We start from the raw sequence: 27449 nt of genomic DNA, 5'->3' as shown, positions 1-27449 counted from the left end.
ATATTTATTTTATTCGTTTTGTAACGTTTGTTTACATGTTGTGGGACCAAAGACACATTCAGGCCAGACTGGGTCAAGGTAGCAGGATCTCTGAAGGAAATTAGTGAACCAGTTTGGTTTTTGCAAAAGTCTGTTAATCACTTATTTTCTGCCCTTTTATGGGATGTGGATTATAATATTGCTGCTCGAAACAGGAAATGAAACTGAAAGTACTTCACTTCCTACTGATCACCATTTTACTCCGAGCACAGTGCAAGGTGACCAGTCCTTCGAGATGGAAGGTGAACTTTCCTGTGCTGTGTGCCATGATCTGTATAAAGACCCTGTCTTACTCGACTGTGATCACAGTTTCTGCCGATCCTGTATAACCCGGTACTGGGAGAGCGCTGTCACCGCCGCCTGTCCTGTCTGTAGAAAGGAGACTTCCTCCAGGAACCTGAGACCCAACCGCACCCTCGCCAACATCGTGGAGACTTTTGTTAAAAGTGCTAAAAGTCAGCAGGAATGTAGCCGCCACAAGGAGAAGTTGAAGGTTTTTTGTAAAACTGACAATCAGCCCATCTGTATCATTTGTCAGAGTTCAAAAAGTCATCAAAACCACGAGGTGCTGCCACTGGAAGAAGCTACTGAAGAGTTTAAGGTGAGACACCGTGTAAAATAAAATACAGACACAGGTAACAGAATCCTGAACAGGGAGCGTTCACAGAATCGGGTTTGAGCGTCTCTCAATACTTAAAGCTCTTTAGATAATGCGTTTGTATTTATTTAATTACTCAGTCCTTACACGGACTGCCATTTGTATCGCTGCTGAAGGAGCCAGGGGCAGGAAGTGAGAGTTTCACTTTATTCTAAACACCATTTTAATAGATCAGTGTAAATTGATCAGCCCTTGGAATGCAGAGTGAAATCTCTTGTACAGTATGTTATCAGATCGATACCGATCCTGTCTCCGTGACAAGTGATGATCTGTGGAACGTGTCTCCTATTTATATTCCAGATGTGAAGTGTTTAATGTCGACATGAACTTGTTAAACTTCCTCCAAAGCCTCCCGAACAGCGCAAAGTTTCAGCAATCGGGTAAAACAACAGGGACCAGGAAACAGAAGCAGACCAATTACTCTCGGTATTTTCTTAAAGAACAGCAGAGGCAGATTTAGCGGGACAGTACTTGAGAAGTTCAGGGGAAAGGGATAGAGTGGAGGAGAAGTAAGGTGAAATAAAACCCCTGTGTGAATTAGGTGACACAGCACACCACCAGAGACCAGATACAGCAAAGAAAACCCCAGAGAAGTAAAAGGTAATTTTTTAAGAGATTGCAGACAAAAGTAAAATTAAAAAGGAATGCTTGGTATTAAACAGCTGAGAAAATTATAACTAAGATGGAGTCCATGAGGCGTGGTTATTGTGCAATATTCATAAAGGAGAAAGAGGGATACAATACAAAAGTGAAGAGGTATGAAAAGTGTCTGTTGGTAAGTTGCTTAAAAAGGATTTCTGACATTAGAGATGCAGGAACTTACAGGGGAGAGAAGTCAAGAGATTTTCTAAGGTGAGTGGATAGAATTATATTCAGTAAATGATAAAGCCAGGATAGGATTAGACCTGCAGAGGGAACCTTCAGGGACTGTAGCTGGAGACCATTAGAATCAGCAGCAGATTCTCATCATAGAGGGACAAGAGCTGAAGGAAGCCAAGGATATAGGACTGCTGAATGGATTGAGGTTGGTGGAAGAATCCCTGTGAAACGACTCAAGAGATTCCCATTGACTTTACTAGAGCTCCTTGATGCCACAGCCAGTCAAATACTGCCTGGATGTCAAGGGCAGTCACTTTCACCTCACCTCCGGAATTCAGCTCCTTTGTCCATATTTGGACCAAGGCTGTAATGAGGTCAGGAGCCAATTGGTCTTGGCGGAACCCAAACTGGGCATCCGTGAGCAGGTTATTGGTGAGTAAGTACCGCTTGATAGCACTTTCGATTACACCTTCCATCACTTTGCTGATGATTGAGAGTAGACTGATGGGGCGGTTTTGGCCGGGTTGGATTTGTCCTGCTTTTTGTGGACAGGACATACCTGGGCAGTTTTCCACATTGTCGGATAGATGCCAGTGTTGTAGCTGTACTGGAACAGCTTGGCTAGAGGCGCGGATAGTTCTGGAGCACAAGTCTTCAGCACGATAGCCGGGATGTTGTCGGGGCCCATAGCCTTTGCTGTATCCAGTGCGCTCAGCCATTTCTTGATATTACGTGGAGTGAATCGAATTGGCTGAAGACTGGCTTCTGCGATGGTGGGGACCTCAGGAGGAGGCCAATATGGATCATCCACTCGGCACTTCTGCCTGAAGATGGTTACAAATGCTTCAGCCTTGTCTTTTGCACTCACGTACTGGGCTCCAGCATCATTGAGGATGGGAATATTCTTGGAGCCTCCTCCACCCGTTAGTTGTTTAATGGTCCAGCACCATTCACAACTTTTGCAGGTTTTGATCAGATCAGTTGATTGTGGGCTCGCTTAGCCCTGTCTATAGCATGCTGCTTCCGCTTTTTAGCATGCATGTAGTCCTGTGTTGCAGCTTCCCCAGGTTGGCACCTCATTTTTAGGTACGCCTGGTGCTGCTCCTGCATGCTGTTCTATACTCCTTATTGAACCAGAGTTGTTTCCCTGGCTTGATGGTAATGGTAAAGTGAGGGATATGCCGGGCCATGAGGTTACAGATCGTGGTTGAATACAATTCTGCTGCCACTGATGGCCCACAGCACCTCATGGATGCCCAGTTTGGAGCTGCTTGATTTGTTCTGAATCTATCCCATTTAGCACGGTGGTAATGCAACACAACACGATGGAGGGTATCCTCAGTGTGAAGACGGGACTTCATCTCCACAGGACAGTGTGGTGGTCACTGCTACCAATGCTGTCATGGACAGATGCATCTGCAACAGGTAGATTGTTGAGGTCGAGATCACGTAGGTTTTCCCCTCGTGTTGGTTCTTTTACCGCCTGCCGCAGGCCTAGTCTGGCAGCTATGCCCTTCAGGACTCGGCCAACTCAGTCAGTAGGGGTGATGGACATTGACTTTCCCCACCCAGTGTCTATTTTGTGCCCTTGCTACCCTCAGTGATTCTTCCAAGTGGTGAAGAACTGAAGTACGGAGGGCAGTAGGTGGTAATCAGCAGGAGGTTTCCTTGCCATAAGACTTCTTAGGGTCCGGAATCAATGTTGAGGAACTCCTAGGACCACTCCCTCCCGACTGTATACCACTTTTGTCAGTGGGACAGGACCTATCCAGGAATGGTGACGGAGGGGCTGAGACATTGGCTGTAAGGTGTGATTCTGTGAGTGTGACTATGTCAGGCTGTTGCTTGACTAGTCTGAGGGACAGCTCTCAATTTTGGCACAAGTTGCAAGATGCTAGTAAGGAGTACTTTGCAGGGCCAACTTGGCTGGGTGTACTGTTGTCATGTCCGAAGACCGTACCTAGAGCAATGCCGGGTGGCCCATCCGGTGTTATTCTTATTGCTTTTTGTTAGGCCATTTCAGAGGGCAGATAATAGTCAACCACATTGCTGTGGGTCTGGAGTCACATATAGGCCGTGGTGGGATTTGAACTCACGTCTACTGGATCATTAGTCCAGGCCTCTGATTACTAGTCCAGTAACATAACCACAATGCTACCGTTCCCGTAGGGTTAGATGACTTAGAGAGGAATCTTGTAGGAGTCTTAAAATTTACATACATGAGGATTGGCTCAAAACTCAAAGGCAGAGGTTGTAAAATAATGTCATTCATGCTCTCAGTATTTGGAAACGGAGCAGAGTTTGTCAAAAAAGTTGAGTTGGTGTGGCATATGTATAACAGTACTACCTTCAGAAAAAACTGGGAACTATCCAAAATGAAAAAGGAATTTTACACAAGAGATGGGCTAGATTTAATCACGATAGGGGCAAAAAGATTTGTGTGGAACATTGAACCAGCAATAGAAAATCATTTCAACTAGACAGGGGAAGTGCAGCGAGGAAACAGGATCCCAGATGAGACAAACTATAGGGTAGAAGGTAGACAAAAGGTGTCGACACAGATATCCAGGGAGATACAGGAGCTGCAGACACAGTGGGAGCTGGTCCTAGTGATCTAAAGTCAGAGTTAGTAAATGTAATAGTAAATAACTGCTTCTCGACTCCAGGTGGCTCCTATAGACAGCAAGCTGAAAATCTACCTCAGCAACTTCTGAATGTGAAGAAAAAGAGGCCCCATAAAAGTTTGAGAACTCAGAATTTTAATGAAACTAAATGGCATTTAATTGTCGGGTGTTTATTTCACAAAAATGTACAATGTTATTCTCGTTCTTTGTTCAGGAGGAACTGCGAACCTTGCTGAAGCCAGTCCAGGACAAGAAGAAGGAATGCGGTGCTGTAAAAAGTGATTATAAGAAAACATTAACCCACATTAAGGTACATTGATGCTACTTTGTTCTACATTCTGTACTCACTTGCAGAATTGTACCGTGCAGAATTCTGTGGGCAAAATTTGATTACTTTGTGCCTCCCATTAGCGCCCTAGGGGGGCGCTAACGAGGCACAAAAAAACTAACACCCGGGCACGGCGCCGCTCATGCCTCCCGTGAAATTCAGCTGGAGGTTAGCGGTGGTAGTAGCCGGTAGTGCCCCGCTCGTGACCCAGCAGAAAACTTCGGTCGCGACCTCTGACGTACCGCCGGACGCTATGTATGACAGGGTCGGGGGGTGGGGGTGGGTAGGTGTGGCCGGGTCGGCGATAATTAAATGAGAGGTGCCAAGCACCCTTTTTCTTGCCGACCGCCTGCCAGCACCTGCCCCCTCTGCCGTGCCGGCCATGATCGGGCAGTCCGACACTCCTCTTGAGTGCCGGGCTCTTTTGCCGGCACCCCGCTCCCCGGTGGTCCAGCTGGGCCCCGGGTCGCGCTGCACTAGGCCCCTCCCCTTTAATCGGGGGAGGAAGGCCTGCAGTACCACAGCACAACATGCTGGCACGCGTGGCACTGCGGCACACAGTGCCACGATATTGGGCTGCAGCCCCCCAAGAGGGAGGGGGAGCGGTTCCTGTAGCGCTATGCCTCCTGCTTGGGGCACTACCATCGAATTTCGGGCATGGGGGTGCTAAGTTTTTCGGGGCGAAGTTAACGCCCTAAAGGGTGCGCGACCCAATTTTTGCCCCCGGTCTCCATATTATAAAAAGTATATGGAAGCACTGCAGAAGGTGCAACAAAGATTTCTACAGATGATGCCAGAAATGAGAGGTTATACCTATCATGAAAGATTGAACAGGCTGGGCCTCCTTTCTATAGAAAAGAAATGGCTGTAGGGTGACTTGATAGAGGTCTTTAAAATGATGAAGGTGTTTGATAAGGTAGATATAGAGATGATGGGCTGGATTTTGTCAATGAGGAGCTTTTGGAGGCGAGTCTCCCACTTTTAGTCCCGCCTCCATCAACTTGTGGCCAACCCACACTATTTTCCCTTGAGTGACCTTGTTAAGCCCGCCCAGTGGGTTTAGCAGGCCAATTAAGGGAAAGTCGGTTACAGGTGACATCAGCGAGTGACGTTTCATCTGTCAAGAGCTTTTGACAGCTGAAATGTCATCATCTGACATTCTTTACTCAAGACTCAATTCAAAAACCTTCCTGACCAGGAAGCAGAAGGCTGCAGCTTTTGACAGTTCAGCGGCCATTCTGCTTTCTGTGCTGGTGAACTGAGGGACTCCCGAGACCTGAAGGGAAGAAGCCTGCAGGAAGAAGTAAAGGTAAGTAAAACTTATTAAAACACTTTACACACACCTCACACACTTACCTCTGCACATGTACACCCATCACTTACCTGAACACTGGACATCTCTGCCCCTCTGACCCCTGCAGACCAACGGCCCGCCTCGCTGACCCTGGTGAGATTCGGAGCTGTCGGGAAGCCCACACTTCAGGGCTCAAAATGGGGATTCTCAAAAAAAACTGCCTGTTAACTAGCTGTTAACAGGCAGTTAATTGGCACGAATCCCCTTCCCGCCTCGAGGAGATAGGACCCGGCGCGGGTCGGGCACCCGCCTCCTGGGAAGATGGCACGGAGGCGAGTTGGGGGCGGGATGGGTATCCGCCCCCAGATTTTGCCATTTTCCCGGCAGTCCCGCCTCCAAACCCACCTCCCCAGGGCTGGCAAAATCGACCCCGATGTTTCCACTTGTGGGGGAGACCAAAACTATGGGCCATAAATACAAGACAGTCGCTAATAAATCCAATAGGGAATTCAGCAGCTCGATCCTCAGTTAGAGCTCCCTCTTCGGAATTAATTATCATGTGGTATTCTATTATCGATGGTATCTAATCTATAATCTATTAACTATTATTTCACTGAATCAGAGAATGATTTTCTCTATATTTAAAAAAAAATCATGTCTACATCTCAATAAATTAACTTGTCCCCACTTACTAGATTGGGAATGTTTTTCTCTAAAATAGTCTTATATGAAGAGAACTGCACAAACTTTTAAAAATCCTCATTTAATTTTTCAACCTCACTATTACTTTCTAAAGGACCAAAATGTAAAGACAGAGAAACAGATTAAAGCAGAATTTGAAAAACTTCACCAGTTTCTCCGTGAGGAAGAGAGGATTGTGTTGGAAGATCTTAAGCTGGAGCAAGAGAAAAACAGTCAGGAGATGAAGGGGAGGATTGAGAAGATAACGAAGGAAATCTCATCACTTTCAGTCACTGTTCAGGATATTGAACAAGAGCTGAGTGAACAGGACAACATGAAGTTTTTAACGGTAGCTGTTTATAAATTTTTCTTTGCTTCTCCCCTTCTTCTTCAACACTGTCCAAGATCGTGCATGGTGTGCCATCAAAATCTAGAATATAAAACTCACAAACCAAAATAATAGCAATCACTTGTGACATTTGGTTTTCTCTGTCTCATACCCAAGAGCAATAATGGCTGTCTTGAACATGGAAGTAACTAAATCTGGAGCTTGTTTAGCGCAGTGAAGTATTATTACAAGGGGATGAATCACACTGTTCGCAACCTTGGTGTTATATTTGACCCTGAAATGAGCTTCTGACCACATATCTGCAGCATAACTAAGAACGTCTATTTCCACCTCCGTAACATCGCCCGTCCCTGCCCTTGCCTCAGCTCATCCGCTGCTGAAACCCTCATCCATGCCTTTGTTACCTCTAGACGTCACTATTCCAAACCACTCCTGGCTGGCCTCCCACATTCTACCCTACGTAATCTTGAGGTGATCCAAAACTCAGCTGCCCGTGTCCTACCTCGCACCAAGTCCCGTTCACCCATCACCCCTGTGCTCGCTGACTTACATTGGCTCCCGGTTAAGCAGCGCCTCGATTTCAAAATTTTCATCCTTGTTTTCAAATCCCCCCATGGCCTCGCCCCTCCCTATCTCTGTAATCTCCTTCAGCCCCACAACCCCCTGAGATATCTGCGCTCCTGAGCTTCTGGCTTCTTGAGCATCCCTGATTATAATCGCTCCACCATTGGTGGCCGTACCTTCTGTTGCCTAGGCCCTAAGCTCTGGAATTCCCTGCCTAAACCTGTCTGCCTCGCTACCTCTTCTCCTCCTTTAAGACGCTCCTTAAAACCTACCTCTTTGACCAGGCTTTTGGTCACCTGCCCTAATTTCTCCATGTGCCTTGGGATGTTTTACTACGTTAAAGGCGCTATATAAATTCAAGTTGTTGTTGATAGTTTCATCAAATCAAACAATGAGGAAAATCAACTTCATACAGAGTAAGAAACCCCTCAGGACGGTCAGACCATTCTCCCCCGAGAGTGCATTTACACTGCAGCTGCTGGTCTGAGACCGGTAACTACAGTCCGGGATCAGCCAGGCAGGACCGTGTTCACCTTGCTTGGCCCTTGCCTGGCTGGAACTGTAATGACTCTGTCCAGGAGAGAGCTCTGCACAAGGTCAACTTGCTGCTTGAGCATAAAACTAACATCGCTGATTGCCCATCTGTTATAGAAACCGCACGATTTTAATTCCCGTTGAAATCGAGGGAATAGAAACCATGCAGTTGCTATAACGAGACAACAACCCACAACACCAGTTTTCTGTCTGGGCGACAAGTTGAACAGCTACACTCTGGAGTTATACTACAACTGGTGAGAAACTCTGTGCTAAATTACCTGTTACAGGTAGTGATTCAGATTCACTGCTGAGTTACATTACCCTTTTTGAATCCATGTGTACCTGATACTGCTTCCCACCCTCACACTGTTAGATTGACCTTCTGGAAACCTGTAGTATGTATAGATCAGTGGTGTCCAATATATTAGCCACTAGCCACATGTGGAGAACTGGGAATCCAGATGTGGAAAGTTGCATTTGATTAGTAAATAGAAAATGAGTAGACACCATTGTTGGACATGTGATCTCAATATTTATATTTACATGGTGTAAGCAAGGGTACATTAAACTTTGTTCATCAGTTGGTAAAATGGTATGACGAGTGTTTGTAAGGCATTTTCTACTAAAATTAGTCCTTTGTAGCTAAAACGGTGTTGCTGTAGTCACACCTGCTGCTAGTCAGCAATTTACATAGAATTATATAGAATATACACCACAGGAACAGGCCATTTGGCCCAACCAGTCCATGTTAACATTTATGCTCCACTTGAGCCTCCTCCCATCCGTCCTCATTTCACCCTATTAGTATAACTCTATATTCCCTTCTCTCTCATATGCTTATCTAACTTTCCCTTAAATGTATCTATACTATTCGTTTCAACTACTCCCTGTGGTAGCGAGTTCCACATTCTCACCACTCTCTGTAAAGAAGCTTCTTCTGAATCCCTATGTGATTTCTTGGTGACTATCTTATATTGATGGCCTCTAGTTTTGCTCTTCCCCACAAGTGGAATCACTTTGTCTGTCTACTCTATCAAAACCTTTCATAATTTTAAAGACCAAAATGTAATAGCTCATTTACCAGTTGTCCATTCTGCAAGTTTATTAATGTGTTCTTGTAATTTGCTTCAAACCTCCTCAGTATTCAATCCCCTCCCCTCCCCATAATTTGGTGTTGTCCATAAATTTACCGTTGATTTTGATTCCAAAGTCTAAATCGTTAATATTAATTATGAACAACAGTGGTCCCAGCACTGATCCTTGTGGGACCCCACTTCCCACCTTCTGCCACTCTGAATAGCTACCCTAGACTTCTACTCTCTGCTTTCTGTCTTGCAGCCAGCTAGCTATCCATTCTGCTATTTGTTCCCTGACTCCCTATGCTCTGACTTTAATTATTAGTCAATTATTTTTTACCTTAGCCAAGGCCTTTTGGAAATCTAGATATATTACATCTGTTGTGTTACCCTTGTATACTCTCTCTGTTACCTCTTTATAGAATTCAATGAGGTTGGTCTAGCAAGATGTGCCCTTTTGAAATCCATTCTGATTATTCATTATTATATTTGGTTTCTTGATGTTTTTCTATTTTCTCCTTTAGTAGAAATTCCATTATCTTTCCTACCACCAATGTTAAGCTGACTGGTCTATAGTGACCTGGACATGTTCTATCTCCCTTCTTAAATACAGGTATAACTTTAGCTATCCACCAGTACTCTGGCACTACACCTTTTTCTAACAAATTATTAAATTGTAGGTGTCTTCACACTACTATGAAAGTACTGAGGTTAAAACTGATAGTTAAACAAACGTGGTTTAATGTACTGAAACAGTTACAAACAAAAGAATGCAGGAGAAACTCCAGACAGGTCTGTACACTAGCTGGATCCACGAGGACTGAACTGAAACGCCCTACCCCCCTGACGTCACGACGTCATCACGTTTCCCGCCATTGGGAAGTCACGTGACCCGCGTGATGACGTCATCGCGTCAGATTGCGATTTTATCGATCCCGCGCTGTTTGAACAGAGCACACACTTAAAGGTAACAACTATGGTTAAAGACAATTATAAACGTTACTGCAAGAGTCTCTTGATGGCTTTGCCACATACGCCCCCCCAGAATTGTCTTTAACGAGGAATATCAATCGCAGAGGAGGTCGGACAAGCCTGTTTGACCGACTCCTAAATTCCCGGAGAGGAAAACGCTGAGCAGGTGGCGAGCTGGCAGGTAGCACGGTGCAGGTAGGTGCGGCGGTAGCCGACGGCCGGCCCCGGCGCAGGGGCTGGGCAGGTTCGACTGGCTGTTCGAGGTCCAGGTGCGCAGGCTTGAGGCAATCGACGGAGATGAGATCCGGCTTGCCCCCGAAGTCGATCACGAAACTCTTGTCCCCGGCCTGTAGAACCTGGAACGGACCCGCATATGGAGGTGCGAGTGGGATGCAATGGGCGTCTTGGCGGACAAACACGAATTTAGCCTTTGACAGCTCCACGGGGACATTGGAGGAAGGCAAACCGTGCTGCGAGGTCGGAACAGGTCTGAAGCACTGAGCCACGTCCCGGTGGGCCTCTCGCTGACCGGCTGCAGACCACGGCCGCGTAGGTGACGGCAGGAATTCGCCTGGAACCTGAAGTGGCTGGCCGTAAACCATTTCCGCGGCAGAAGACTGTAAATCCTCCTTCGGCGCTGTGCGCAGTCCCAGCATAACCCACGGCAGTTTATCGACCCATGCCGCATCCAGAAGGCTGGCCCTGAGCGACGCCTTCAATGAACGGTGGAACCGCTCGCACAACCCGTTCGCCTGCGGGTGGTAGACCGTAGTGCGATGGAGTTTAGTGCCCAATGCGGAGGCCACCGCATTCCATAGTTCCGACGAGAATTGCGGCCCGCGGTCGGACTAAATATCCGCCGGAACACCGAAACGGGCTACCCATGATGAAATGAAGGCTCGAGCGACATCCGCAGAGGTGGTAGACGTCAGGGGAACCGCCTCTGGCCACCTCGTGCTGCGATCCACCATCGTCAGAAGGTGTATAAAACCACGGGACGGTGGAAGTGGACCCACCAGGTCGACGTGAATGTGGTCGAACCGCCACTCTGGTACCGCGAAGGTGGCCAGAGGGGCCCTGACGTGCCGTTGCACTTTGGTCCGCTGACAAACCACACAAGTGTTCGCCCAGTCACGGACGTCTTTGCGTATCCCTCTCCATACGAATTTGGAGACCAGCAGCTTCTGTGACGCACGCTCCCCGGGATGCGACAGCCCGTGAATGGCGTTGAAAACGTCTCGGCGCCAGGTCGACGGAACAATCGGACATGGATCACCCAAGGAGACGTCGCAGAGGAGAGTGGTACCCGCCAAAGGGAATGGTACATCTCTCGGCTGAAGGCTGGCGGGGTCAGAACGAAAGGCTTGCGTCTCCGGGTCGGCAGCCTGGTCAGCAGCCATTCTCGCATAATCAATGCCTAATTGAATGACCTGGACGGCGGCGCGGGAGAGGCAATCCGCTACGACATTGTCCTTGCCGGCCACGTGCCGGATGTCGGTGGTAAACTCGGAAATGTATGTCAGCTGCCTCTGCTGCTGAGCCGACCACGGTTCGGCAGTCTTGGCCATCGCGAACGTCAGCGGTTTGTGGTCGACAAACACAATGAAGCGGCGCCCTTCGAGGAGGAATCGGAAGTGGCGGATGGCCAAAAACAAAGCTAACAGCTCTCTGTCAAAAGTACTGTACCGGCATTCGTGCCGCTGCAGCTGGCGGCTAAAAAATGCCAGTGGCTGCCACGCGCCGTCGACCCATTGCTCCTGGACGGCCCCAACGGCATAGTCCGATGCGTCCGTCGTGAGGGCGATAGTAGCTCCTGGCCGGGGATGTGCCAACATCGGCGCGTTCGCGAGCGCGGTCTTCGTATCCCCGAAGGCGCAAACCATGTCTTGCGACCAACCCACGAGCTCCTTTCCCACCTTGTCCCTGAGGGCCTGGGGATGAACCGATGGTAAAAATTAACCATCCCCAGGAACTCCTGTAAGGCCTTCACGGATTGCGGCTTCGGGAAAACCGTGATCGCCTCCACCTTAGCTCGAAGCGGCATTGCTCCCTCGGAAGTTATGCGGTGGCCTAAAAAGTCGGGTTGCAACAGGCCGAAACGGCATTTGGCCGGGTTTACAATGAGGCCGTGCTGCTGAAGACGACGAAAAAGAACACGGAGATGCTTGAGGTGTTCCTCAGAATGTCATCCAAGTAGACGAACAAAAAATCGAGATCCCGCAGAACCGAATCCATAAGGCGCTGGAACACCTGCGCCGCGTTTTTAAGCCCAAAGGGCATGCGGAGGAACTCAAACAGTCCAAAAGGGGTGATGACGGCCGTCTTTTGGACATCCTGGGAATGCACTGGCACCTGATGGTACCCACGGACGAGGTCGACCTTAGAGAAGATTGACTTCCCCGCCAAATGTGCGGAGAAGTCCTGGGTGTGCGGGACGGGGTAACGGTCGGGCATCGTTATATCATTGAGGCGACGATAGTCGCCACAGGGCTGCCATCCTCCGCCCGGGTTGGGGACGATGTGGAGCGGCGAAGACCAGGGACTATTGGACCGGCGAATAATCCCCATCCTCTCCATCGCGGCGAACTCCGCCTTCGCTGCCGCGAGCTTGCTGGGCTCTAAACGTCGCGCCCTGGCGTAGACGGGAGAGCCGGTCGTCGAAATATGGTGCTCCACCCGATGCTTGGCGGTCGAAGCTGAAAAGGTGGGCTTGGTCAGTTCGGAGAAATCCCCGAGAAGGCGGGAGAAGTCGTCGGGAGGTGGCTGAGCGCAGGAGACCGAGCCGCACATGAAATACCATCGAGCGTGGCGGCATGAACGAGGCGACGATTCTTCACATCCACCAACAGGCCGTTGGCGCCAAAAAAGTCTGCACCCAAGAGAGCCTGCGAAATTTGAGCGGTGACAAAATCCCAGCTGAAACGTTGGCCACCGAAACAGACTTGTACCCGCCGGTTCCCGAAAGTGCGAATCGCACCATCGTTGGCAGCTTGGAGGGGGGAACCACGTCTGCCGGACTGAAGGTCGAGGACCAAGGCGGGAAGTATGCTGCACTGTGCCCCCGTGTCGCACAAAAAACGACGGCCCGAGATGGAGTCGGTTAATTACAGAAGATTCCCGGAATCGCCAATCGACACCGTCGCCGCGGGGCATGCCCCAGTTCCGGTGTTCTTGACTCGCGGCGGTCTGTTCGACGGTTTGGGCGCGAAACTGCAAGGCGGGTAGCAGCAGCGGGCTTTCAGGCCAAAACGAGCGTGGTAATAACAGTAACCGGTCGTCGGAGGCGTCGAGGCGGAGCCCTTCGGGGCTGGGCGTTGCGCAATGGTGCAGTATTGCTGTCGGACCACGTATATTTTATCCGCCTCTTCGGCGAGCGCGATGCAACCCCCGGTGTCCGACCTGGCGAGGGCTGCTTGGACCTGTTCGGGAAGCTGACTAAGAAACAGCTCGCGAAACAGGAAACATTGGGGTTCGGACCCCAGGAGCGTCAGCATGTGGCTCATTAGTTCCGAGGGTTTGGAATCGCCTAACCCGGGTAGTGTAAGTAGACGGCGAGCGCGCTCCGCCTTTGTAAGGCCAAATACCTGCAGCAGCCGTGTCTTGATGGCGACATACTTGTCAGCGGTCGGGGGGTTCTCCAGAAGGCTGATGATCCTCGACGCTGTCGAGGGCGGAGACCATGTACAAATATCGGAGCTGGTCCTGCGCGATGTTGCGGAGCTCAAATTGTGCCTCAGCCTGCACAAACCAGGAGGCCGCCTGTTGTTCCCAGAATTGGGGGAGCTTCAAAGCCACTGCGTTGGCTTCCATCACTGGCCTGCGTTCCGTGTCCACCGCGAAAAACGTTCGCGAGGTTTTGGGGTCACCAATGTAGGTGTCTTCACACTACTACGAAAGTACTGAGGTGGAAACTGACAGTTAAACAAACGTGGTTTAATGTACTGAAACAGTTACAAACAAAAGAACGCAGGAGAAACTCCAGACAGGTCTGTACGCTAGCTGGATCTACGAGGACTGAACTGAAATGCCCTACCCCCCTGACGTCATAACGTCATCACGTTTCCCGCCATTGGGAACGTCACGTGACCCGCACGATGACGTCATCGCGTCAGATCGCGATTTTATCGATCCCGCGCTGTTTGAACAGAGCAAACACTTAAAGGTAACAACTATGGTTAAAGACAATTATAAACGTTACTGCAAGAGTCTCTTGATGGCTTTGCCACAAAATATCTGTAATGGTGCCTCTGTTATGTCTTCCCTAGATTATTTTAAAATGCACAGATGCAATCTGTCCGGACCAGTGGTTTTATCCTTTGAGTTTGATTTGTTCATTTAATATTTCTCCTCGTTTTATTTTAAATGTGGCTATATCATTTCTAATCTCATCTTCCGATGTCATTAGTGTCAGCCGTGCATCAATTGATAGCACTCTTGCCTCTGAGTCAGAAGGTTGTGGATTCAAATCCCACTCCAGAGACTTGATAACAAAAATCTAGGCTGACACTCCAGTGCAGTACTGAGGGAGTGCTGCACTGTTGGAGGTGCCGTCTTTCAAATGAGACGTTAAACCGAGGCCCCGTTTGTTCTCTCAGGTGGACATAAAAGATCCCACCCATGGCACTATTTCAAAGAAGAGCAGGGGAGTTATCCCCGGTGTCATGGCCAATTTTTACCCATCAACCAACATCACTAAAACAGATTATCTGGTCATTATCACATAGCTGTTTTTGGGTGCTTGCTGCGCGTTTCCTACATTATAAAAGTGACTACACCTCAAAGTACTTCATTGGCTGTAAAGCGCTTTGGGCCATCATGAGGTTGTGAAAGACGCTATATAAATGCCGGTCTTTACTTTATGTCCACCTGATCCATCTCCCTTATTGCCTCCAGCTCCCCTGTTTTATTACTAATACTGTGCATTGCTGTACAGACAGTTTAACTCATTTTTAATAACTGTTCCTCTCACTTTATTTTTAACCATCATTTTACACTCCTGTTCTATAACTCTATTTATTCCCTGGTCATTTATGTCCGCCCTTAGTTTACACAGATTACACAGAAACAGGCCATTCGGCCCAACCAGTCCATGCCGGCGTTTATGCTCCACTCGAGCCTCCTCCTGTCTTTCCTCATCTAAATCTATCAGCGTATCCCTCTATTCCCTTCTCCCTCATATGCTTGTCTAGCCTCCCCTTAAATTAATCTATACTATTCGCTTCAACCACTCCCTGTGGTAGCGAGTTCCACATTCTCACCACTCTTTGGGTAAAGAAGTTTCTTCTGAATTTCTATTGGATTTCTTGGTGACTATCTTATATTGATGGCCTCTAGTTATGCTCTTCCCCACAAGTGGAAACATTCTCTCTGTATCCACTCTGTCAAAACCTTTCATAATTTTAAAGACCTCTATTAGGTCACCCCTCAGCCTTCTCTTTTCAAGAGAAAAGAGACCCAAGCCTGTTCATCCTTTCCTGATAGGTATACCCTCGCATTTCTGGTATCATCCTTGTAAATCTTCTCTGCACACTCTCCAGTGTCTCTATATCCTTTTTATAATATGGCGACCAGAACTGCATGCAGTACTCTAAGTGTGGTCTAACCAAGGTTCGATTCAGGTTTAGCATAACTTCCCTACTTTTCAATTCTATACCTCTAGAAATAAACCCTAGTGCTTGGTTTGCTTTTTTGTGGCCTTGTTAACCTGTGTCGCAACTTTTAATGATTTGTGTATTTGTGCTTCGAGATCCCTTTCCTCCTCTACCCCAGCTAGACTCGCACCCTCCAAGTAAGAAGTGACCTCCCTATTCTTCCTACCAAAACGTAATACCTCACATTTATCTGTGTTGAACTTCATTTGCCAATTATATGCCCATTCTGCAAGTTTATTAATACCCTCCTGTAATTTGTTGCAGTCCTCCTCGGTATTGACTATCCCTCCCAATTTGGTGTCATCTGCAAATTTAGAAATTGTGTTTTTGATTCCAAAGTCTAAATCATTAATGTAAATTGTTAACAACAGTGGTCCCAGCACTGATCCTTGTGGAACACCACAACCCACCTTCTGCCACTGTGAATAGCTACCTTTTACCCCAACTCTCTGCTTTCTGTCTTGAAGCCAGCTAGCTATCCATTCTGCCACTTGTCCCCTGACTCCACATTCTCTGACCTTGTTCATCAGTTTATTATAGGTTACCTTATCGAAGGCCTTTTGAAAATCTAAATAAATGACATCTACTGCATTACCATTGTCTACTCTCTCTGTTACCACTTCGAAAAATTCAATGAGATTGGTCAAGCAAGACTTTCCCTTTTGAAATCCACGCTGCTGACTATTCATTAATATGTTTTTGGTTTCTAGATGTTCTATTTTCTCCTTTAGGAGGGAATCCATTATTTTTCCTACCACCGATGTTAAGCTGACAGGTCTATAATTCCCTGGACTTGTTCTATTCTCCTTCTTAAATATAGGTATTACGTTAGCTATCCGCCAGTCCTCTGGCAGCACACCTTTTTCTAACGAATTACTAAATATGTGTAGTAATGCCGCTGCTATCTCTTCCCCAGATTCTTTTAAAATGCGTGGATGCAATCCATCTGGACCAGGGGTTTTATCCTCTTTGAGTTTGATTAGTTTACTTAATATATCCCCTCTTTTTATTTTAAATGCACTTATTTAATTACTAATCTCATCATCCAATGTCATGGCCACCTGTTCTATCTCCCTGGTAAATACTGAAGCAAAATAATTATTTAATAGTTCTGCCACCTCTCTATCGTTACCTGTGGTATTATCCTGTCTATCCCTTAATGGCCCTATTCCTATCCCAACCTTCCTTTTTTTATTGATGTGCCTGTAAAATATTTTATTTTGTTTTATGTTCCTTGATAATTTAATTTCATAGTTCCTCTTTGCCTTCCTAATTGTTTTTTTGACTTCTTCCCTAATCTCTTCGTATTCTCCCTTATCATGCTGTCTATGTACTTAATGTATGACTCTTTCCTTACTTTCAATTGTTCCCGTATGGCTTTATTCATCCATGGAATCTCATTAGTGTTTAGTTTGTTCTTTCCTTTTAATGGAATATATTGTTCCTGCACTCTGTTGAGCACCGTTTTAAATGTTTCCCATTGCTTTTCTACATCGTTGATGGCCAATATTGTAGCCCATTTTATTTTCCCAAGTTCTATTATCTGCCCCTCAAAATCAGCTTCCATCAGTTTAGTCTGACCTATGCTCTCCTTTCCTGTTTCATTTATATAAGGCTTGTTTCATTTCTTGTAGATCATTCACCCCCATCTTACTAGATTAAAGCTGATGCCACCTTCCTATTTACCCTTTCCGCTGGACACTGGTCCCATCCCGGTTCAGGTGGAGCCCGTCCTATCGGTACAGCTCCTTCCTGTCCCAGTACTGGTGTCAGTGCCCCTCTTTCCCACACCAGCCCTTTAGTTACGTGTTAACTCTTCATCCGTCTTTCTCTGTGCCAATTTGCTCGCGGCTCGGGCAATAACCCAGAGATTTCTATTGGATTCACCAATGCATTTATCTCCAGGACGCTTGCAAATTACATGAAAACTTTAAAGTGACTCTGTTCAACCAATAAATTAATTCTAATAATTTGACGTTCTTCAGGATTTTACAATTGGATTGTAGCTCTGTGAGTTGTGTTGTGCAGTCAGATCGAGTCAGTTGTAATGTTGTGGAGTAACTCACAGTACAGTGAGGACAGGAAGAGGCAGTCCAATAACTTTCCATATTTAGAATGTACTTTTCGGTGGAATCCAGTCTGTTACTTTCTTTTTGTGATAAAATGTTCTCGAAACACAAATAGTAATAATTGTTCTTGTTCCACAGAAATTTCTGGATATACAGAAAAGGTATAATTGACACCCTTGATTTGAGTCGATAATTGAATTTCTAACATCTCTTGCCCCCCACCCTGGAATGATCCAACACTGACCTTTATCTCCTGTTCCAGAGCGAAGCGAACTCTCCCAGAGCCGCAGAAGGTTTACCCTTTAATAAATGTGGGGAAGTACATTGGGTCACTGCAGTACAGAGTGTGGAGAAAGATGCTGACGGTGATTAATATAGGTGGGTGTGAGCTTCCTGACACCAGCTATTAAACAGCTCTCACTATTAGTAGAATGGACCTGTCTTTTTATAATAAATATCTACTTGTATTTGTAACTGACTAGATTTTACTGGTCGGTTTTCTGTTACAGTACATAATTGTCAGATCAGCTTCCATTTGACATTTTTGCTGAATAATTAGCAGAAATTCCAGTGGGAGCGTTTTCAGGACAGATGTGGGCTGTGCTGAAATTCTGCCTGCCCCATGGATGTGTCCCTGTCCCAAATCCTGGAGTCTTGGCTATTTCCATATTGTGAGTCGGTGTCAATACTATTTCCTGCTTGAATAGGGAGCCAACTTTAGGTGAGAGTAGACTGGTCAGAAATGTAAGGGACATGAGGAGCTACGTTTGAAAACTGAAAACTGCTGCTGCTGGAGGCCGGTTTTCTGAAAGCAAATAGCAATTGATTACATTTCAGAATCTAGCCTTTTAAATGTTAAATACTGCCCCCCATGTCTTCAGCAATACTGGACACCAGGGACACGGGAAGCGGTGTCAGTAAATTATTTTAAAAGGAAATAAGATAATTGCTTGAAAAGAAGCATATTAAAGGATAGGGGGAGTGTGCGGCACTGTGGAATTTGTTTGAGCTGGATTGTCCTATGGTTTACCTCCATTGTGGGTGAAAAAACTGAGTTAAACAGGTCGTAACTAGTACTGCCTCAACTCTGCCGGTTTAAAATTACACTACAATTTCCTCAACACAAAGCGGCCTTTCCTGAATGTCTACCCAGAGCCTGCTCCAGCACAATGTGGGTGGTCAACCCTTCCAATCTATTTCCCTCAATTTAAGCCCCAAACTCAACCCTAATTAATCCCACCGCCATTATATAGGCGGGGGGTGGATACTCGCTCACCAGGGTTGATGACCAAGAAGGCCATTCTTGGATTTCTCAGTGCCTCACCTCCTAGGAAGATGCAGCCCTCCCCCAGAAGCTTTTGGGTAGATTTGTCCACTGCTTGCTGATGACCTGCAGCTCACATCCACTTGGACAGTTGCACTGTCTGGCAGTCAAAGTCACTGCTGTCTTGAATGCTTTTGGATCTGGATCTGGATCCTTCCAGGCAGCATCTGGTGACCTTTACCACTTTAGACATGCACCATTGCATAAAGAAGGTGACTGATGCTCTCTTCATGTGGTCCATTCACTTCATTTTCTTCCCAATAGAACCAGGAAAAACAATGAGGTCAAGCTGTCCAATTCTACAGACTGGCAGGATTCCCACAGTTATAAGGAGCAATTGACTGAGTGCATGTGGCACTCAAAGCCCCAGATAAGAACCTGCTCAATATCATGAACACCAAATGCATTCATTTGATTCTTTTGGAGCTATCTTATATTGAACATTAAGCCCACTATCTGGGAAGCTGTCTTGATGCTTTCATCATGTGTTAATCTACCATATCAACTCCTGTGACTCAAACCAAGTATCAAGATGGTTGATTGGTGATCAGGATTAACCCCAGCAGTCATGGCTTACAACAGTAAGGTTTCTACAGACAGAGGAGGACACCAGACATAATGAGGCCCATGTCAGTGCAAGAAGTGCGATAGAGAAGACTATAAGGGGGAAAAATTCAGTTGTTTGTGCCTCCCATTAGCGCCTTAAGAGGGCGCTAATGGGGCATAAAGCAACTAGTGCCCGGGCGCAGCGATGTTTGCACCGCTCGTGAAATTAACTAGACATTTTGTGGCGCTAAACACTACCGCCACGATCTCCTGCGCCGGCAGATTGTGATGTCAGTCGAGTGCGCAACGCCCCGGTAGCGCCCCGGACTGGAAATTGACTGGCGCCCCCTGCCTTACCGCCTGCCGCTATCAATGACAGGTTGAGGGGAGCATTATGCTGTCAGAAAGGGACTGGGGGAGTGCTATTTAAAGGCGACCGCTTCCTGCCTTTTTTTGTCGGTGACATTTTTGCACCACGCATTCTGAGAGAGAGAGAGAGAGACTTCTCGAGAGATTCAACGCTTTGTGAAGGCGTTTTGGGTACTGAGCAGCACTTTGCAGGTTGATTTTGATTTGCCCTTCCTTGTATCGATTTAGAAGAGACTATGGGGGCTGCACTCTGAGCTCTTTCCCTGGGTCTCTCCATTGTTCTTTCCAGCAGATTTGATGTACAGGTCTCTCCAGGCTGAGATTCAGGCCGAGATTCAAGGCTGCAATGAGCAGGATGTGGATGGAGAGCAAGATCTACCCTCCCCTTTAAGATAAAAACAGAAAATGCAGGAGAAATTCAGCAGGTCAAGCAGCATCTGTGAAGAGAGAAACAGAGTTAACCTTTCAGGTCGATGACCATTCGTCAGAACTCCCCTTTAAGAATTGGACAGTGCCAGTGTGCCTGTGTTCCATTGCTGACTGACATCACCTGAGCTTCGTCAGCGCTGTGAGGTAGCGCCTCACTCCTTGGCCTTTGCACCTTAAGACAGATGTGAAGCGCCTGATTTAGCGCTCCAATTACCTCCAGGGGCGATAAAAGCCAAGTTTGCCGTCGGAGGTGATAATTAACGCCAGGCGCTAAACTTTGCGCACGGCCGCTAATGGCGCCCAAAACAGGGCGATACTGAATTTCTCCCCCTAAGTATTTTGAAGTCTGGTTTCTCAATGCCTGGATAAATCTAGTAGAGCCCTGCAATACAGTCTGTCGAGAGTCTCCAGAATCACTGCAGCTTACGTACGACATAATATCACAGTGAAGAAAAGCTTGCTGCTACTGGAAGGGGATGGTGATGAAGATGAGGGAAGAATATCCATTCACACAGCATGAGGAGGGTGCACAGGATGGGGAGAATGTGGTACAAAACCAGTCGCCAGAGACAGGAGGACACCAATTCTAGCGCAGTGCTAAAAGCTGACACACTTCCATCGATGTATCAAAGAATCAGGGTGTCCTTCCTGCTACTCCTTCAGACCTCTTGCTACTTGTGTTTCCTGCTGTTTAAGAAGTCACCTGTCCTTTAATTAACAGACTGCAACAGCGCTCTATTCCCTCCCTGCTAACTCAGTCTCTCAATGAGGAGCACCATCACTGTTCCTAACTCGCCCTGTTTGAATAATTAGGGCCCCAGGACATCAGTGGGTTAGTGGCAGAGACACGTGGACTAAACCAGCAACTGGCGAGAATCCAGCCCCTCACATCGAAATAAAAGACACAGGCACGGACATGGCCTGATTCTGTCATTGAGCATTCTGGGATTCCTTGACTTCTCTATCAATTTTCTCCATGACTCTTTTCCCAATAAGCAAACCTCTGTGTAGCTTTTCCTTCAAAAAGCTACATCTCTCCCTTCTCAGGGTCTCCTGGTGTACCCCCAACATCTCTAGTGTTGTGCTGTAGATTGAAATCCATGTCCAGCTGAGAGGGCAGACGGGACCTCGGTTTAATGTCTTGTCCGACACTGCAGCACTCCCTCAGTACTGCACTGGAATGTCAGCCTGGATTTTGTGCTCAAGTCTCTGGAGTTGGGACTTGAACCCATGACCTTCTGACTCAGAGGTGAGAGTGCAACCACTGAGTCACTGCTGATACCTGGTCTGAGTCCTCGAAGTCTCTGAGCTCTGCACAGAACACACAGTCTGCTTATGGAAACTGCAATTTGCTGTTCACACCAATAAAGAGGGTAATGGAAAGCCCAAACTATAACTAGCACAAGAACATTCACCAAAAGAATGGTTTAAAAATAAACATGATTACTGCAGTTACCTGTAAGGATGATGAAACATTCCTCTCAATGTCAGTAAATAATGGGACAAATAAAAGGAAAAGAAAAAAAACTGAGTGTTGGAATTCTGAAATATATGTATTTATAGAATGTTATGCTTTTATCAGTCTGCATTCAAAAAACAGACTCGTGTTCTAGTTACATCCTACTTTGGAACTGAAGACTGGAAGATAAGTAAAACTCTTTGCAGGGCGGAATAAAGAGACAAACAAACCACAGATAGTTTAATCAGAGAGAAAGTTCATGCATTCAATGAACTGAAAACTGCTCCATAGTAAAGGGAGAACCTGTTCGATTGTACAAGATCCTGTCAGTGAGGCAATGAAAGGACATTAAGAGAAGCAAAGAGTGCGTAGCCAGCTAAGATAGGGAGAATGCATGGGAAAGATTCTCATAAGGAAAAGAGGCAAGATTTGGTAGAAATTGGAAAGAATTTAATAAAATACTGCAGTGAGAGGTGACATGAAATGTGGGTGAGGTCTGTGTTTGCAGCATATTCTGTTTACATTTCAGACTTCATAAGAACATAAAACCATGTTGACTCTGCCTAATCATATTACGATTTTCTAAGTGCCTTGTTACCACGTCCCTAATAATAGATTCTAGCATTTTGCCTACTACTGATGTCAGGCTAATTGGCCTATAGTTCCCTGGTTTTTCTCTTCCTCCTTTCTTAAATAGCGGAGTTATGTTTACTACCTTCCAATCCTTAGGGATTGTTCTGTATTCTAGGGATTTCTGGAAGATTAATACCAGTGCAGCCATCTCTGCAGCTACCTCTTTTAAAATCCTAGGATGCAGTTTGTCGGGTCCAGGGGATTTGTCGCCACTTAGTCCCACTTCCTGCAGTTAGCAGGTCATTCAGCCCATTAATGTTCTCTCTGTGATTGGAGCATCTGCTATTTCTTCTCCCCCTTTTCTTTCTCCTCCTCTACTCAGGGATTTACTTATATTTCAGTTTTCAGTTCTGATGAAGGGTCCATTTGTAATTATTTTATTTATTCAGCAAACCTGGGCTGCTGGACAATTCCAGACCCGTCACTGGAGAGGATTACAGTGTGTTTAGATATAAAAGTGTTAATGTTCAGTGTGACCAAAACTGGATTGACCTTGTGTGAAAGCCTACACGAACATCCTTTAAGTCAATAATGAATTTCTGTTCATGTTATACTTCACTTGTCTTGTCGACCACATCTGAACTGTAACATTTTAAGGCTCAGATCCCTTCCTTGGCCCTTTTTGTTCTAGATCACAAAACATTGTGATGGAGAAAAGCCCCAGACAATACTGGAAAAACTCAGGAGGTCAGATCTGCTGAGTGTTTCCAGCATTGTCTGTTTTAATTGCAGATTTCCAGCATCTGCAGTATTTTGCTTTTGCACTTTGATGGAGAACATATTTTGAGATAAGGAGCCCAAGTGCTGAGATCTAATCTTCTAAGCTATGTCCGTATGTAGGAGTGGAAATAATGCACACTATTGCATTTTACACCATACTCGAACGTATAACGCACTCTAATCTCTGCGACTAGCTCTGTCTTTTGAAATCATCCATCCATCCACATTCAGAAAAGTAGCACAGGATAACGGGAGTGTTATTGAACAACATGCAAATTATACAAACTTTACACCGGACACATTTTCATCAGTGTATCTGTGGGTGAAGAGGAACAATACTCTTGGTTCTGCTGCCAGTGGCTCCAAGTTATTTTAAATACTGAAACCAATAAAGACTCTTTGCAGTTTTTACACGAAAAATAGGCCATACAATTTTATACATGTCGCAAACTCTTTGGCCTAGAAACTGACTATAGCCCTGTTTGGGGCGCCAGCCTCACCAGGGTGCTAAAAGTAGCGCCCCGGAAGCATTCGCGGCCGTCTGCCGGAAATTCAGTTGGAGCGCCCAAAAGGGAAAGCGCCCCGCGTCCCTCTTGGGGCGCTGCGACTCAATATCGTTGCGCAACGTGCCGCAGTGCCACACGCTGCGGCACATCGCGCTGCGGTACTGCAGGCCTTCCTCCCCTTCTTAAAGGGGAGGGGCCTTGTTCTGCGCGATCTGGGGCCCAGCCGGGCCCCCGAGGATCGCGAGTGCCGGCAAAAGAGCCCGGCACCGAGGAGAAGTGCCGGGCTCTTGGAACGCAGCCGGCACTCCGCGGGGGGTAGGGGGGTCAGGAGGCCGGGGACGGGAGCGCAGAGAAGTGCTGGCAGGCGGCCAAAAACAAAAATGGCCGCCCCGCACCTCTCCTGTAATTTGCGCCTCTACCGCCGCAGATAGGCCCCCCTGAACCGGTCGCACATAGCGTCCGGCGGTAAATCAGGGGGGCGCTTCCTAATATCGCGGCCGGGACGTTAGCAGGGTGCTGCGCACACCGATGACGTCATCGGTAGCGGCGCAGCGCTAACAGCTAGCGCCACCATTAGCGTCCCGCGGAATTTAGCGGGAGGCGTGGCCAGTGGCTTGCGACCCACTTAGCGCCCTCTTAAGGTGCTAACGGGTGGCACAGCCATCTGAATTTCTAGGCCTTTATGTTCAGTTAAAAATGATAAGGTATTCAACTTGAGAAAAGCAAAATGCCTCATTATAGCTTGCGTAATCTTATGCAAGCGTGCTCATTTTTATATTATTCTCTGACTGCAGTTTAACTGATATTCCTCTGCCATTTCTCTTATTTTAAGGTAACCAGTCTGTATCTGGTCAGATGCTGTAATAATGTCATTTTACCCACTGTTCTCTCTTGGGGTGCTGTCCCCTTCTTCTCACTTCCTCCTTGAAACTTGTCTCTATTTCTGAAATAATTTATATTGCAGACTCCTGCTCTAGTACAATCCTGGGATCCTGTCTCCCTTCCTCTCACTCTCTCCCTCTCTCTCTCCGTAACGGGGCTTCCTCAGCCTCATTGCAGGGTGTGGCTGCCAGGTAACAATCCCCCCAGCAATAGCTTCCCATTTACCCGGTGTGCTGCTTAAAGTCTTCCTCGAAGGTTGAATTTCTAATTCTGGTACATTGCCGAGTTTACCAATCACGAACCGGCTGTGAAAGTTAAAATGAACGTGAATAACTTTCTATCTGTGTCCTTCTGTTCCCAGCTCCAGTGACCTTGGACCCTAATACAGCCCACCCTTCCCTTCTCCTGTCTGAGGATCTGAGCACTGTGAGAAACACTGGGAAACGGCAGGAGCTCCCCGACAATCCAGAGAGATTTGATTCCTGTGTCTGTGTCCTGGGATCGGAGGGATTCACATCAGGGAAACATTCCTGGGAGGTGGAGGTGGGGAACAAGACTGAGTGGGACGTGGGTGTGGCCAAGGAGTCCATCAACAGGAAGGGTAAATTCACCCTGAATCCGGGTAATGGATACTGGACAGTGAACCTGAGAGAGAATAAATATTGTGCTTGTGCTAAACCACGGAAACGCTTACAGCCGAGTGTGGACCTGAGAAAGATTCGAGTCTGCCTGGATTATGAGGGAGGGAAGGTGTCCTTTTATAACTCAGATAACAAGTCCCATCTCTACACTTTCACTGATACATTCACTGAGAAACTCTATCCTTACTTCAGTCCATGTCTCACTGATGAGGAGAAAAACACAGAACCATTGACAATTTGTCCCAAACAGTAATAATCCAGGAGGATGAGGGTTTTATCCCTTTATCCAAATAAAATGACTTCTTATACCAGGCACGACCGCGCAGGCAGCATGAAACTTATTGGAAAACTGAGGAGCACCAGCCCGGTGCTCTGCCCATTGACTCACCTGGTAAGTGTGAGGTCTTGGCAGTGCTGCAGGAGTCTGGGAAAATCCTACCCAATAACACCAATAAGTGCTCGAAGGGTCTGGGAAAATCACACCGATTAACTGCAGTTATCGGACCTTTGCCATCGCCCAGTGCCTCAGCGATTCTGAGAAAATAGTTTAATTTTAGGATCGCAGCTTTTATTTAGAATAATAAATTGTATGAGAATCAGTAAACAATGAACTGAACCGTAGTGATAGAATCGGCTCACACACTGTAACACATTGCTTTAAGAATAATGTCCTGTGTAAGATGTTGGAAACTGCTGAATTGATGGCGTATCAGGTCTGTATAATTATTCCATTCCCTGTGGTCCTGACTGTATTTCTCTACATGTATTTAGTGCTCTGCGCTATATCTCTGGAGGTGATCTTTATGTGAGGTCCCTCAGCTTCACTGACTTGTGTTTGACATGTGATGTAAGGTCACTGCAATATAGATCCAATACTTTGTAGAAATACATGCGATGCAATCTGATCACGGGTTTACTTGTTGGCCATTTAAAGCATCTGTCTATTTACAACATGTGTGTGATTCCTGTGATGAGTGTGTAATGTAAGAGTTTGGGATCTATAACAAAGTTCCTTACAATCATTCCCGTCTGACAGAGTGACCGCGCCAGTCTGATAGGTGATCAGACTCCAGTTAACATCGGATGAATGTAACAGACCGGGGATGGAAAGGGTTAATCGGGGATTCCTACAGCTAAGCTGAAGTGAATTCCTGAAGTTTGTTAGTGTAGTAATGAAGCAGAGGGGAGATGAGGAGATATTTGATGTAGCGAGTTGTTATGATCTGGAATGCACTGCCTGAAAGCAGGGTGGAAGCAGATTCAATAGTAACTTTCAAAAGGGAATTAGATAAATACTTGAAGGGGAGGAATTTGCAGGGCTTTGGGGAAAGAGCGGGGAGTGGGACTGATTGGATAGCTCTTTCAAAGAGGCTCGATGGGCCGAATGGCCTTCTTCTGTGCCATAAGATTCTATGTCAATAAGTGGTGTCAATTCTCAGCTTTAGTCTGCCACATATATGATAATATAATCTCCAAACCATGGTGTCTCAGAACATCTAATCATTGTTAGCATTGTGTGTCCAGGGAAATTACTTGCTGTTTATTGACTTGACACAGGAGGGACACATGAATGTTAGTTGGTCAAGGTAAAGCCAGCATGGGAATGTAGAAAGGGTGCCAGGGACAGACAAAGCGGTGCCTAAAGAGACACAATTCAGAATCAAGCTTGGGGGTGACCAGGATCCCAGTGAGGACGGATGGAGCAGCTACACGAAAGAATGGGTGGGAGGAGAAGGTGCTGTTACCCACTGACAGGAGCTACAAGGGCTTGAGTCCTGACTCCTACAGGAAGAGAAACGTCTGTTTTGACACTTTCTGATAATCACGAGTGTGGGAAGGAACAGAGAACGCAGCTGCTGAGAAACGCTGACAATCACAGGACAATGATAAGAGAGGGTATAAAAATAGAGAGCCTGAACCGAGGAGGAGAGCTACGGTGAATCCTCCACAGAAGAAGCCTTGGTTGGTGTAGTTCCCAGGACAGAGACAATCATTGTGATCACTGTGCCCTGTTAGGTGAGACTGTCTTACGGCAGGAATGTGATACGATGACCCCTTACTGCTGTGACGTGTTGCTGCTTTGTTGTGTAAGGGGGTTTTGGTTTGGGGTTTTTTGCCTGGTCAGTCAGCCGTGTGTCTGAGCTGTTCCAGCCCCGTGCGGTTCGAATTTCTTCCCCTTTGGTTCTGACTGTCGGACTTATTTCAGTAGCGATATAGACAAAATGAGACCAGTGGTTTGGTGCAAAGAAAACCAATGTTTTATTGAAATAAAGAATGAA

At 46.7% G+C, this 27449-nt stretch overlaps 1 pseudogene across 1 annotated transcript; it reads left to right on the top strand.

The window, feature by feature from the left end:
- Positions 1 to 230: 230 nt before the first annotated feature.
- LOC147096189 (zinc-binding protein A33-like) lies at positions 231 to 27449 on the top strand (annotated as a pseudogene). The gene is made up of 6 exons (XR_015074867.1): positions 231 to 640; positions 4355 to 4450; positions 6559 to 6792; positions 17800 to 17822; positions 17924 to 18039; positions 24891 to 27449. The product of XR_015074867.1 is annotated as a zinc-binding protein A33-like (transcript).

This window comes from Somniosus microcephalus, unplaced genomic scaffold, assembly GCF_052327205.1.
Source record: "Somniosus microcephalus isolate GS21.2 unplaced genomic scaffold, FLI_Smic_1.0 unresolved_chr1, whole genome shotgun sequence".
In the NCBI taxonomy this organism is placed as follows: domain Eukaryota; kingdom Metazoa; phylum Chordata; class Chondrichthyes; order Squaliformes; family Somniosidae; genus Somniosus; species Somniosus microcephalus.
The sequence above is the reverse complement of the archived record's forward strand: the minus strand, read 5'-3'. Positions and strand labels throughout refer to the sequence as shown.